At 34.4% G+C, this 13,503-nt stretch overlaps 1 protein-coding gene across 1 annotated transcript in view; it reads right to left on the reverse strand.

Moving 5' to 3' along the window:
* LOC124543616 overlaps positions 1–13,018 on the reverse strand; it is a 226,513-nt gene extending 213,495 nt beyond the window's left edge. The window contains exon 1 of the mRNA XM_047121865.1: positions 12,725–13,018. The gene's annotated coding sequence lies outside the window, so the exon portion shown is untranslated. The remainder of the gene's footprint in view (positions 1–12,724) is intronic.
* Positions 13,019–13,503: the final 485 nt, after the last annotated feature.

A 13,503-nucleotide genomic window follows, 5' to 3' on the forward strand; every position in this document is an offset into this window, starting at 1 on the left:
GTTTGGTTCAGTAAATTAACCGTGAAAGCGTAACAGACAAACAAACATATAGAGAAGGCGTTCGTATTTATAATATTGGTACAGAATACAGATAAATCTTTAGTATAAATCAATATATTTGGGCTAAATATTTTATTAAGTTTTTAAAGTATAATTCTAATTACTTATTCATGCTATAAATTATGACAACTACCGCTGCGGAAATTGGATTCGACAGATTAGAAAATTAACTTAATAAAAAAAAAATATCACTTACATTATGTAAGAAACACTTTCAATATTTATTTTATGACTTAAACATTTTTTGCAACTGAGCAAGACGGCCTATTAACCTTAAAAATGGACTATGTTACACTACTAATTAAATATAAATGCGAAAATAACTTGGTATAAGGTCTTCTTACACGGCAAAATTGCTGATGCGAGTTTGATAAACTTTGGCACGAAGCAAGATCTAAAAGCTAGACTCATGGCCACATTTAAAACTAGTTTAATATAATGGTTTGGCAAACATTTTTGACAGCTTTGTTTGACTCTGTGGTAGGGCTTTTTGCAAGACTATCTGGAAAGGTACCACCTAATCATCATATATTCTAAACCTATACAGGAATAATAAGTATTATTGCAATCCAGTTTGAATATTGATTGAATTTAATATCTCAAGTTATATCTTAAGTTTAGTAGTCAATTTTTGTCACTTTTTTTTTGCAAAATTTATGATTTGTGTTCTATCGCCTCATTACATCGGTTTTTTCCCGTTATTAGTATGATTATAAACTAGGTGATATTTCTGTCAGCTATTAGATAATTTTCCAACCCGTAATAAATACTTTTTTTTCTGTAAGATAATAACAAATTTGGGCTAAATTTTACGCCCCCCATTAAATTTGCCGCCCTAGGCTCCAGCCTACTTAGCCTATCTATATTAATAACATAATAATTGATTAATGAATTAATAACAAAAAAAATTAAAAAAAAAGAAAAAAAAAACAACTACATATATGTATTTTTTTTATCTGTATACTTATACACAAATCATTGATAACAATATTTGTTAAGTAATAATTAATTATTAAATTTAACAAATACTGTTTGATATTTGTAAAATTATTATAAGATTATAATTTCAGCTACCAAGAGAGTATTTTTAAGACCTTTATTATGCTCAAATTGAAAAGTCGATCGTAACCCAAAGCGTTGTTGTGAAAATTGATAGTGCCGGCGGGACGGAATTGACTTTATTTTAGACGCCGCGCACAATAGCGTTGTCCGTTAAACCGTCGGCTGTCTGTCCGCGGCCGAGTGCTATTGTTATTCGATTTTCAAATATAACTTTTTTACTTTCATTAATTATATAGTACGACACAACTTAGATGAAGCATCGGAAATACCTGCACCACCGTGATGTCCGAAAATAAACAACAGCGCGATTTCTTAGACATTTTCTGCCTCGCACAACCACTTTGTGAAACCAGCTTTCGCCGGCGGTTTTTCCGAACCGATACGACATGGGAATCTTCAAGAAAAGAGCGTACTCCTTCCTTAAAGGCCGGCAACGCACCTGCAGGCCCCCTGGTGCTGCAGATGTCCATGGGCGGTGGTAGTCACTTTCCATCAGGTGAGCCGTGACCGTGAGCCTCCTGCTCGTTTGCCACCTATCTCATTAAAAAAAAAAATTCAACAAAACCAATTACTGCCGATTTATACAAATAGTTCCCTATCGTGCCATTCTCGTATCAGTTCATCCCGAGAAAGCAAGTGCATGTAAATCGACGTGTCAAATTTATGAATATATTAGGTCGTATGATATTACAAGTTATTACGTTTGTGTAAAGATCGTATTCACATCTATATAATAAAATTGGAGTGTCTGTTTGTAATATTAAAATAGCCCTTTTTTAGTCAATGCGATGCAAACAAATTAATATTTTTTACAATATTTGTCGGTCTGTCTGTCTGTTTGTTCCTGCTAATCTCTGGAACGGCTGGACCGATTATGACGGGACTTTCACTGGCAGATAACTGATATAATAGGGAGTTAGCTAGGCTACAATAATATATGTTTTTGTTATATTCAAAGGCGTAACGGGTCGCGAACACAGCTATTAAGAAATAAATATTGATAATTTGGGATAGCGTACTTAATTCGGATGTGATCGGTTATACGAATTTTGCCGATGCTACATCTAAGTTGTGTCGTACTATACCATTGATGTTTTGAAAGTCTAGTGTGCTGAATAAGCGAACCGTTACTTCAAAATTAACACATTCACTAACTGTTACAAAAATAACTTTAAATATATACAATGTAACTTTTTTTTAACAATTATATATATTCTATGCAAAAAACTGAGCGCGTGTACTCTTGAAAGGCGAATTATTAAACCAGTAACGTTTCACTTAATCTTTACGCATCTAAAATTCTTCTTTTCTTTCCTTTTTGTTTCTAAAGAATTTAAATTTAAAAATAGAATAGAATAAATTTCGGTACAAATAAATAAAAGAAAGTTTGCATTTTTCATAATTAATGTATGAACTATTCAGAATTTAAAAGATTTTGAAAGTCTTTTATTATAAAAGTACACGAGACATTATTTAACGAACCGTTGGATACTTTTACCTCTTGTTCATTTGTATTTCTTGAAAGCGTACTCTTACCAGAAACAGTACTCTACAAATATTGTACTGACATTTAAATTTTCGAACGAAAATGTAGATTAAAAATACTTTATGAATTATATATTATAAGAATTTATTTGTATTGGATGAGGATAAAAGTTAAAATAATGTTTTTTCACTGCTATTCAATATAAAACGCACGTAATTACCTAATTACTATTAAGATGGTAGGGCTTTGTGAAAGGCCGTTTCGGTAGATACTACCATCACTTATTATGCCGCTAAATAGTATTATTTAGCACTTATTATTTATATTTTCGTGCGCCGAGATGGCCCGCGTGCGTCTTAACTTATGATTGCCGGTTCAAACCCAGGCAAGCACAACTGTATTTTCATGTGCTTAATTTGTGTTTATAATTCATATCGTGCTCGGCGGTGAAAGAAAACATCGTGAGGCAACCTGCATGTGACTAGTTTCAACGAAATTCTGGCACACTTGTATCCACCAACCCGCATTGGGGCAGCGTGGTGGTAATTTTATTAATTTACAGGCCGTTAATATATGTAATGTAATATGTTCGTATTTCATGTTCAGCTTCCGAATATTATTCTCTCGACTCTAATTTGAACCCGATTAAAAATTCTCGGTGTTGCTAGCAATTAATTTTTTTTTTAAATATCGCTAGCTATTACACGCTACGAACAACTCTCGACCTACTTGTATATGTTTGTCGCGTTTTAACACGCGTAATAAAATTTTAAAGCGTTAAACGTGACAATGTTGTAGCGTTCACGCCCGTCATGCTCAGTTACATATATTTTAATTAATATTACGAAATACTAGCCGTACCTCGTGACTTTGTTAGCTTTAAATTTTTCTTTATTTTTTGCATCCAATCATTGATACCTACTAAAAATAATTCAATCAAAATCAAAATCAGAATAAACTTTATTCAAGTGGGCTTTTACAAGCACTTTTGAATCGTCATTTAACAATTAAGTGAAGCTACCACCGGTTCGGAAAGTAGATTTTACCGAGAAGATCACAATCTAAATAATATAATATTAGCATTGTCATAAGGGACTTTGAAAACACATGTTCAGTTAGTTATATAATGATTATCGTGGTATATATATACATTTACAAGCTGTGCCCAAAACCTTGTACGCGTTTGAATTTGATAAAAAAAATATTATTGTAGCCTAAGTTACTCCTTATTATATCAGTTATCTATCAGTAAAAAGTCCCGTCATAATTGGTCGAGCCGTTCCAGAGCTTAGCGGGAACAAACAGACCGACAGAAATTGTAAAATATGTTATTTTGGTATACATAAATATTATGCATTGTGTAAAAAAGGGGTATTTTAATATTACAAACAGACACTCCAATTGTATTTATTATATGTATAGATAAAGATCATCATAATCATGATCAGCCTGTATTATTTCAGTGCTCAACGTAGGCCTCCTCCAAGGCGCGCCACTGAGCCCATTCTTCGGCCCTCCTCACCCATGTTCTACCGGCCACTTGTTATATATCTACAACTTTATGGGGTTAGACTATTTAAAGATTTAAAGGCGGCAAAATATCAAGTGTACTGATTCAAAGTCAACCGGTCTGAACAGGTCGCAGGTTCAATTCTGTCTCACTGTTTTGTTGCACTACGATTAATCACGTGTCTCGAAGGCATGCGTCATCATGCATAAAGTGACTTAGCGAATGATACTACTCTAAATTTCTCTACTCATAAGAAAAGTCTAAAAGTTAAGTTTTAATACTGTTCATATATTTTTTATTAGTGTTTTTTTTCACGTACAATGTTTGTTGGCGTTGGTACTATGGATTGGATGTTTCGCTTGTGATGATGAGTGAGCTGATGATGAAACAGAAACAGTACATCAACTCCGATATTAGCCCTATCAAGCCAGTTGACTATTTGAAATGTTGGATGTTTTTGACTTAGAGTTTTGTTAGCCAGTATTTCATTACTTATTAAAATGACAAGAACCATGTATGTATCTATGTATAAATATAGACAAAAAAGTACCTAAATAATAAAAATATATACTTAAATGGAATAAATCCTTCATCGTTTCACTCAAATACAACTCGGGCGTATGAAAACTGATGCCTTTTAAAACAAATAAACAGCGCCCTGAATAATGAGATGCGCATAAAAATTCCTTATATCCGTTACAACTTCCTTAGAGTCTATGGGATAACCCTCTACTTAATAAAGATATTCAATTTTTAACCCTATTCCAAAACTTTAAGGTACAATACAAAATGCAGTTCAATTTTAATGACATGTTCACACTTCTGTAAAACTGTGTAAACATAAAACGATTATGCATGTGTGTGTGGCCTAAATATAAATGATCCCATACACTATACGATTTATGTTAGATTTAGGGATGCGTTATTTTGAGCGCTTAATGGTTTATAAAATAAACATTAAAACTTAAGTAATTAGAACAATAGCTATATTGCACTTGTTTTATTTGGAGACAAACCATGACAAAAGTCACTCATACTGATACCATATCAATTTAATTCAAGTAAACTCAAAAATAAAACGTTTTTGTTAATATTCAATATCTAAATACTATTTCGGACTAGTAATATGATTTTTTTGATTATTTATTTAAATAGGAACAAACAATTATAAAGAATGAATTTCCAAAAAAAAAAGTCAATTTTTTTCAATCGGAACATTGTTTCCAAAGGTCACATACATATTTTTCCTCTTAAATAATTATTATAATATATGTATCGAAATCAAAAATAAATTTCATTCAAGTTGGCTTTTACAAGCATTTTGGAATCGTCATTTTACAATTAAGTGAAGCTGCCACCGGTTCGGAAAGTAGAGTCGACCGAGAAGAACCGTCAAGAAACTTAGTAGTTACTCTTTTTCAACATTTAAAAAATATATAATCGTGTCATTAATGTTTCACCGACCACCATAACAAAACAACTTAGGTTCTTGACAATCAGTCAAGAACCTCATATAATAAATATAACTTGTTAAGTAACCGTAACGATACTTTATTGTTAAAAGCATAATGCACCTTCAGCTTGCCTTATGTTTTTTATACAATAAACATGTATTATAAATATATTTAAAAACGAAACTGTACTTTAAATATTACTAGACTGATTCAAGCTCTCGTACTCAACTAGGAAAAACATTGTGACAAGCTCACATCCTCGAAACAAATTCTAAAACATATTGTAGGTACATATACATATGTATATATTAGGCAATCCGCAAAGGAGACTTGGATCAACTCCCGAATCCGACCTGATTCACTGTTATTGAAAGTACGAAATGGTGAAATGGATGAAGCCAAAATAGCCAGAATTTTCGTTTCACATGATTCATTTTGATTTGTTACGCTTGTTGTGTTCCAAGTGGAATTAATATTGTACAACTTTTAATTAAATAGGTTTTTCTTTTGTAACAATAATTATAATTAATAAGTTCTTTTTTGATAAAATATTGTTTTGTATGTGTATAATACTGGAAAAGTTATCTTCCCCTTTTATAGGTTTAATTTGCACTACCTTTTCTTAAATATTGTACGTGATTTTCTGACATAAAGGTTGCTTCAAAAGTGGCTATAACGGATAAGGGTCTTTACACGCTTGCAACATATTCGTTATGTGTATCTTTTAAAAGAAATTGAATGGCTATGGCTCAACTGGAAACAGAGATAATGAAAGAAGAAGTATGACTGTACAGTAATTATGTAAATATATCAATTTATAAATACGAGTAACTCCCTTGTTTTTACATATTTTCATTATTAATTAATATTCAAATTTAATATGACGTTAAACCTGTTTTCTGCACATTATTTTTACATCTCCGGGTCGACGAAACACTGACCTTTCGAAAGGTCGGTAGACGTATATTGGTAAAGTGATCTAATAATAATTATCTTATTCGGGATTCTGAGTATATTAGAATGTAAACAAACCGGTGCTATTTTGCTTACGTGAGTAATAAACATTGATTTAAAATAATTCGGAACACTTTCACTTCACGGAATACGAATTATCGTATACTAAAAATAACGCTTAAATAAATAATTTTAGAAAACATTGTACTTCATAGCAGATTTCATATTGTGCCTTAATTAATTGATTGTTTATTAACAGATGATTCCGCTGCTCTAAAATAAAACTAAAAAAATTCAGTACTAAGTAACTTTTAATTACTCAAGTTTCAACACAAGTTTATCGAAATAAATTTACTTCATAAAATTAAATAATAAAACCATAAGACCATTATTATTCGTGTAAACTTAACGTAACCAGAATTTTCCCACTCATTTACTTGAGAACTGACCCATGACTTGTTACGTCAAGCGGGATTTGTGTAATGGGTACTTTTTTCTGTTTATTCAAAATCATTCACAATACTAATGCATGTTTTCTAACATAAACATGCATTAGATAATTTTATAACATTTTCTTCATAATACATAACAATTACTATACTATGCGATGAGAAATAATGCTTTATTGTAATGTTTACAAAAATAAAATACATTTCATTTGAATAAAAAGATGAGTATAAATTACTATATTTTATATATGGTAACAAATTATCAAAAATTGACATTAAAAAAAAAGAATAACTTATATTATAATCTGTATTAGTTACATTTGGATTACAGAATAAACAAAATCGTTAAAATAACGTTACGTTTCCTAAAGCAATTAACGATAACGTTAGCAGTTATCACTATAATCTCGACGTGGCCGGCTATTTTTACTCCATTCATAGCACGTTTTATATTCTTCGTCCGGGTTTTGTTGTAAAACGTTAAAATAACTTCTAATCCAACTCCTTAGACGGTCGTGCTATCCGGCTATTATAAAATATATATATTTAATCAGCCTTTGTAGAGAACAGTTATGCTGTATTTTTAAAATGAGGTTACAGGTACTGCTCTATACAGATAACAACAAAATTTATGCTTTATTCCGTTTCGAGGTTACATTTTTTTTAAAATGATTTCTTAAAAATAAAACGAATATTTAAAACTAGTTTATTTTACATTATATTACTCATAAATGTAATATAGTTAAAATTTTACTTTATTCATAAATTTCGTAGTAAAATAAACTATCTACTTTATAATATCAAAAGTGAAAGTCAGTAGTTCAGTACTCGGTAACAGCGTTAACCGACGGTGGGTTCAGTTGCACTGATTGCATAAAACACTGCTACTAAGTTTACATAGAAAATAATAATACACAGTGTTCTGTAATAGATACTAGATACACAAATAATAATTTCATAAAAACGGAGCTTCTATTTGTGTTTAATAACTAATCTTGAATGAACAAAGTTTAAATAACAAAGGTTTGAGTAAAAAATACGTATAATTTCAATATGGTATTTGCTTTATTTAAATTTTTACAATTTCAATTTAATCAAACTTTACTCGTGGTTACGGTAGATGCAATTTGTCTTAACATCGTATGAAGCAAACGGTTTAAACTAATCTTTATGTACCTACTCGTATAGTAGGTACATATATGTAAATATGAAAAATACCTCTCACTCTTAACTTACTCTACATCGAAGTAAATTGCTCAACAGATGATATTGCAAAACATAAAATTAAATAGTAACTTTTTATCTGTTATTATACATTGATTAACATAATTTATTGTAAAAGCGAGAATCAAACACAAGGCAATAAAAAATTACGCAATATACGTTCGATCTTTTTTTTTTGACTGGAATATAAATTAATGTTGATCATATTTATAATTTTAAGCTGTAATTTTCTAAAATTAAAACGATATAATTTCTTCCTTTTTTGACCTACGTAAGACAGGGCCTAAAGAGACTAGAATTATTCTATGTATACAGGGCCGCCGTAAGCGGGTGTGCAGAGCGTGCACTGCACGCGGGCGGCACGTCCAGGGGGCGGCAAATTGAGCAATACAATACATGTACCTAATTCAAGTCATTATTATAATTCCCACAAATCCTTAAGTAGAATAAATGATTCAAAGCATCGAAAAATATCGCACTGAGTAAAATTAAAATTCCGTCATCTGTTATCCTATGAAAACAGTACTGTCGAAGTTAGGAGAATCCCTCTTAAGCTTCCTTATCAATTGGTAGATTAGGTATCCGTTACTTGTAGTATGGCATTGTCGTAGGGCGGCTTGAAGGGTATCGCGCCGTAAGGTATATTGGTGGCCGCTCGAAATAGCAGAGCTATGCCCCTCGCACCCTGTTTGACGGGTTCGCTGTTGCAGTCGCAACGTGCTCAACGCCAACTTAGAGGTACAGCTGTGGGCCGCACATCGGCAGTTGAAAAAGGAGTTAGAAAAGGCATTAAGTAAACAAAGAGCAAACCCCTATCGTGGTTTGCGAGGGAAGCTCCGGACACACGGGGCTCCTGATAGGGAATAACTACCGCCAGATCTCCTGCGACTGGTCGGGGAGGTTTTTCCGGGAAACAGGGCGGGACACTCAACCATCGATGCCCTAAAACACCCTGAAGACCTGGACATTAGACATGAGTCTAAGGGAACGTAGTCCAAACGGTATCACCGGACGTGGCGAACGACTTTAACAGTCTTCCTTTCTTCTTTTTTTTTTAATTTAATTTACGACATGGTGATGATTTATGGTGGTGATTTATGGTGATCCTTTGGGAGGGGGCGATGGACGACTTGTCCGGCGTCTGAAGTTGGTTTTGACTGGCTCCTGCGGGCACCGACCTTGCCCGGGATGGGTGTGTTGTCCTACGCAGACGAAGCCCTCATCACGGTGACGTGGCGAACCTTTCAGATGGCGGCCCTAAAGTCGGAGTGTCGCTCACGGTGGATCGAGTCGGGATGCTGGTCTTGAAGGTTTCTCTAACTAAAACGGAGGCCCTCCTAATCCACGGTCCTCGCTGAGGTCTCCTCGAGGAGCGTCTACCGCCCTCCAAGGGACGGTAGTTAAGGCGTAGACACATATGAGGGATCAGGGCCTCATCCTGGATGGTGGATGGAGCTTCGGGCAACATTTTGTCCAACTCAGCTTGAAGCTCATCAATGCCAACGTAGGAGGTCCTTAAACACGTTGCCTGCGTGCGCTCTATGGCATGGTATTTTTTATTTATTGTAATCCAATCCATCAGCCCATTTCCGTCCACTGCTGGACATAGGCCTCTCCAATTGCACGCCACTGAGATCGTTCTTGGGCTACTCGCATCCAGCTCCTGCCAGCCGTCTTGCGTAAGTCGTCACTCCACCGTGCCCGAGTACGTCCTACACTACGTTTGCCGAGATGCGGTCTCCACTCTAGAACACGTTTTCTCCAACGGTCGTCGGTTCTGCGACAAATATAGCCAGCCCACTGCCACTTCAGCTTACTAATCCGGTGGGCTATGTCGATGACTTTGGTTCTCTGGCGGATCGCCTCATTTCTGATGCGATCCCGCACATTTCGCCCTTTCCATAGCACGCTGAGCGACTTTAAACTGGTGGACCAGCCTTGCCGTGAGTGTCCATGTTTCAGCTGCGTATGTCATGACGGGTAGGACACACTGGTTGAAGACATTCGTCTTAAAGCACTGTGGGATCGACGGTGTAAAGATTCGACGTAATTTTCCAAACGCTACCCAACCTAGCCGAATTCTTCTATTCACCTCGTCCTCAAGGTTGTTTCTACCTTGAGGACGTTTTTGAACAACTTCGAGACGGTACTGTGTATCGCAATCGGTTCCGGTAGAACATGTTCATTAAACATGACTTGGTTTTATCCAAGTTCATTCGTAGGCCGATGCGCACAGAAGAATCAGCTAGATCGTTCAGCATCTGTTGTAGGTCAGCGTTTCTGCCACGATGACGATGTCGTCTGCAAATATCAAGTGAGAGATGTATTCGCCATTGATGTTGAGGCCACGTCCTTTCCAGTTCAGCGTTTGAACATATCCTACATTGCAATAGTAAACAATTTGGGGGAAATAACGTCCCCTTGTCTCACTCCTCGATGCGATGGTTTGGGATTTGTTTGCTGATTCTGTACTTGGACGGAAAATACACCTATTTAGTTGGACTCCCTTAATGCTCGTAAAAAGGCTCTTATCTTACGGGACCGTGGGAACAGTGCTGCTAACCCGCTTCGCCGAAGAAGACCAGAAGAAGGGGTCATCACTATGGATGTCTTCTCCTCCCGCCATAAGTGTCCCGGAGTTAAGGGTTTCTGTAGTTATGTAGTTCCCTGAAAACTCCCTAGGAAGTGGAACCCCGCAGAGGTGAGCCTACCGCCAGGACGTCACGATAGTATGCACAAACGATCTCGTGTGATCCTCCAAAAAGACAGAGTAGCTTTTTTAGCAGGTATACACCCCGCCCCCACCTCATGTGGTGGAAAGGTGGTATGCGTTTTTGCAGCGAAAAAAAAGGGCGGCATCATAAGTATTGCACGCGGGTGACATACCAGCTAGCGGCGGGCCTGTATGTATATTTGCCTATCAATGTTAACGTTAAATATTTACCCCTATTGTACCAGAGCGAAACAGCGATGGCTCGCCTTGTATTTAATAAATAGTATTTCAAATATGTTTTTCTATTATGCTGCCTGTAATATCCGACAAGTAATTTTTCGTATTATTTGGACACAGGAAGATCGATTTCTAACGTCAAACTGATGCTTCAGATTATTTAATGCGTAAAATATTACGTCTACCGCATATCCTCTATAAAGTTGCGTGTTTATCGATATTTTTGGCGCCTTTCGTAATGTTACGCTATATTGTTTCTTATTAAATTAGCTGATCAAATATTTTAAAATAATTATTTCAAGGTTAAACACAACAGTATGTATTTTTAAAATGCAAGTTATTATAAAAATAACTAACTTATCTGATTAACAAAGCTGATAATTTAAAACGCAACTAGATCAAATTTAATTATTGAAAAAATGCTGAAGTTAACAAATAACATAATCATCATTAAAAACACGATAATTTATTATTAAATATGTTTTGTACAGTATATTGAGTATAATTGTAAAAAATAAATTTATGAAGATGTCGGAATCGGTAAATCGAATAACGATAAAAAAAAATTTAACGAATAACTAAATTTACCCAGTCACGTATGTTACAAAAATGTTTGTATTAAAAATCAAAATTAAAAAAATATAAAATGCAATTTATTTCATATATCGATCGACGATGCTTAAAGATATTTCTTAAAATGATTATTTATTTAAGAACATGTCCATTTTTTGTGAAACCATTAAAAGGATCACATCATATTTTTCCAATTTTGCAAGCTGTATATCTAAACGAAAAACTAAAATTGTTGCAACCGCAACCGAGAAGATTAATCGCAGAGCCACAAAGGTTATAGGTGACTGGCTGACCCACTGAATCACCAGAGCATCTTTGTCCAGAGCCACCCACGTTATGGTTTACACTTTGAAATATGTAGAAGCCATTTGGCAATTATGATAGGGAAAAATATTTATACTCCGGATATAACTAAGATTATATTTTCCATGATTATACGATCCATCGCGCAACACTAGTTATTGTAATTCAGTATTAATCGCTACGCAATAGTAAAGAAATACAAAAAGCAATTTTATTTCTACACGTTATATTTTTAAAATTATATTAAGTTGTCAAAAACCGAGGGTAGATACAAAATGTCATTTTTTTGTTTCCATAAAGTACATTAACAAACATTAAAAACAATATTTAAATTATATGATATACTTTCATTTGCGAATATTGAGTAGAAATTATTCTCAAGCCATAAAAGTCAAAGAGAAATGATTGGTGGGCATGATTCGAATTGGGAATCAACATTAATTACAAGCGTTATATTGTTTATGGCCAGTTGAATTGGTGACGAAGAAAAATTTACACGTATAAAGACGATTGAGTGAAGTACTTCTATGGTACAGTGGTATACTTTTAAGGAATGCTTCACACGCCTAAGGAATAGTGATTGCGAAAGTCCAGTTACTGGCGACTGGCTAACGACAAGTCGTAGTTCCAATTCACCGTGGATACATAAGGCTTTATTCCATCAAGTTACGGTTAATAGCCGCACGAGTAAATACATACCTTTTACGAGGCGCACGCCTTCATAATCGAGTTATAATAAATCCATTCACAATACACGAATACAAAAACAAAACCCACTCGAGCACTGTGAACACAAAATTATAGAAAAAAAAAAGGTTACGCTGTCAAAATAATAGGAACATAAAACGCACACATTTTGAACTGGGTTTTTGGAAGAATAATAAAAAAAACTTGCACAATATTTGAACAGATGGGAATTTATTTTCGTTCACGCGCGAGGTGAGATCGTCTCGGTGTTACCACACCAAAGTACATTTCATGCCGGAGGGAATCACGGTACTGACTACTGACACTGAGTCGGAACTTGGAATCGTTTGTTTGGTCGCCACTGATTCTGTCTCTTTCTCAATATAATTCTAAGTAATCATCAAGCTCCATCTATTGTTGAACTACAAAAGCTATTAAAGTTTCTCACTACGATGTTTCACTAACAAGCGCACGCTATAAGCGCTAGATGGCATTAATCACAATAAATGTCTTAAAACCAAGTAAAACAAGTCGATGTACAAAATATATATTTTTAAATATGATTTGTATCTTTTTTCTTCATCTACAATTATTTCCTTTAAAATAGTGACTTAAAATGTTGTGCAATAACAATGTAATTATTCCTGTATCTGTATTTAGATAATTTAAGTATTTGTGAACCATAAATGAACCTATAACAGTGTGAAAAAAAATAATATTTTTAATTTATTTGCAGACAATAATGGGTTAAACAATGCCTTGCTTGTTATAGCATTGGCTTACCCACCCTT

This window comes from Vanessa cardui, chromosome 3, assembly GCF_905220365.1.
Source record: "Vanessa cardui chromosome 3, ilVanCard2.1, whole genome shotgun sequence".
NCBI lineage: Eukaryota > Metazoa > Arthropoda > Insecta > Lepidoptera > Nymphalidae > Vanessa > Vanessa cardui.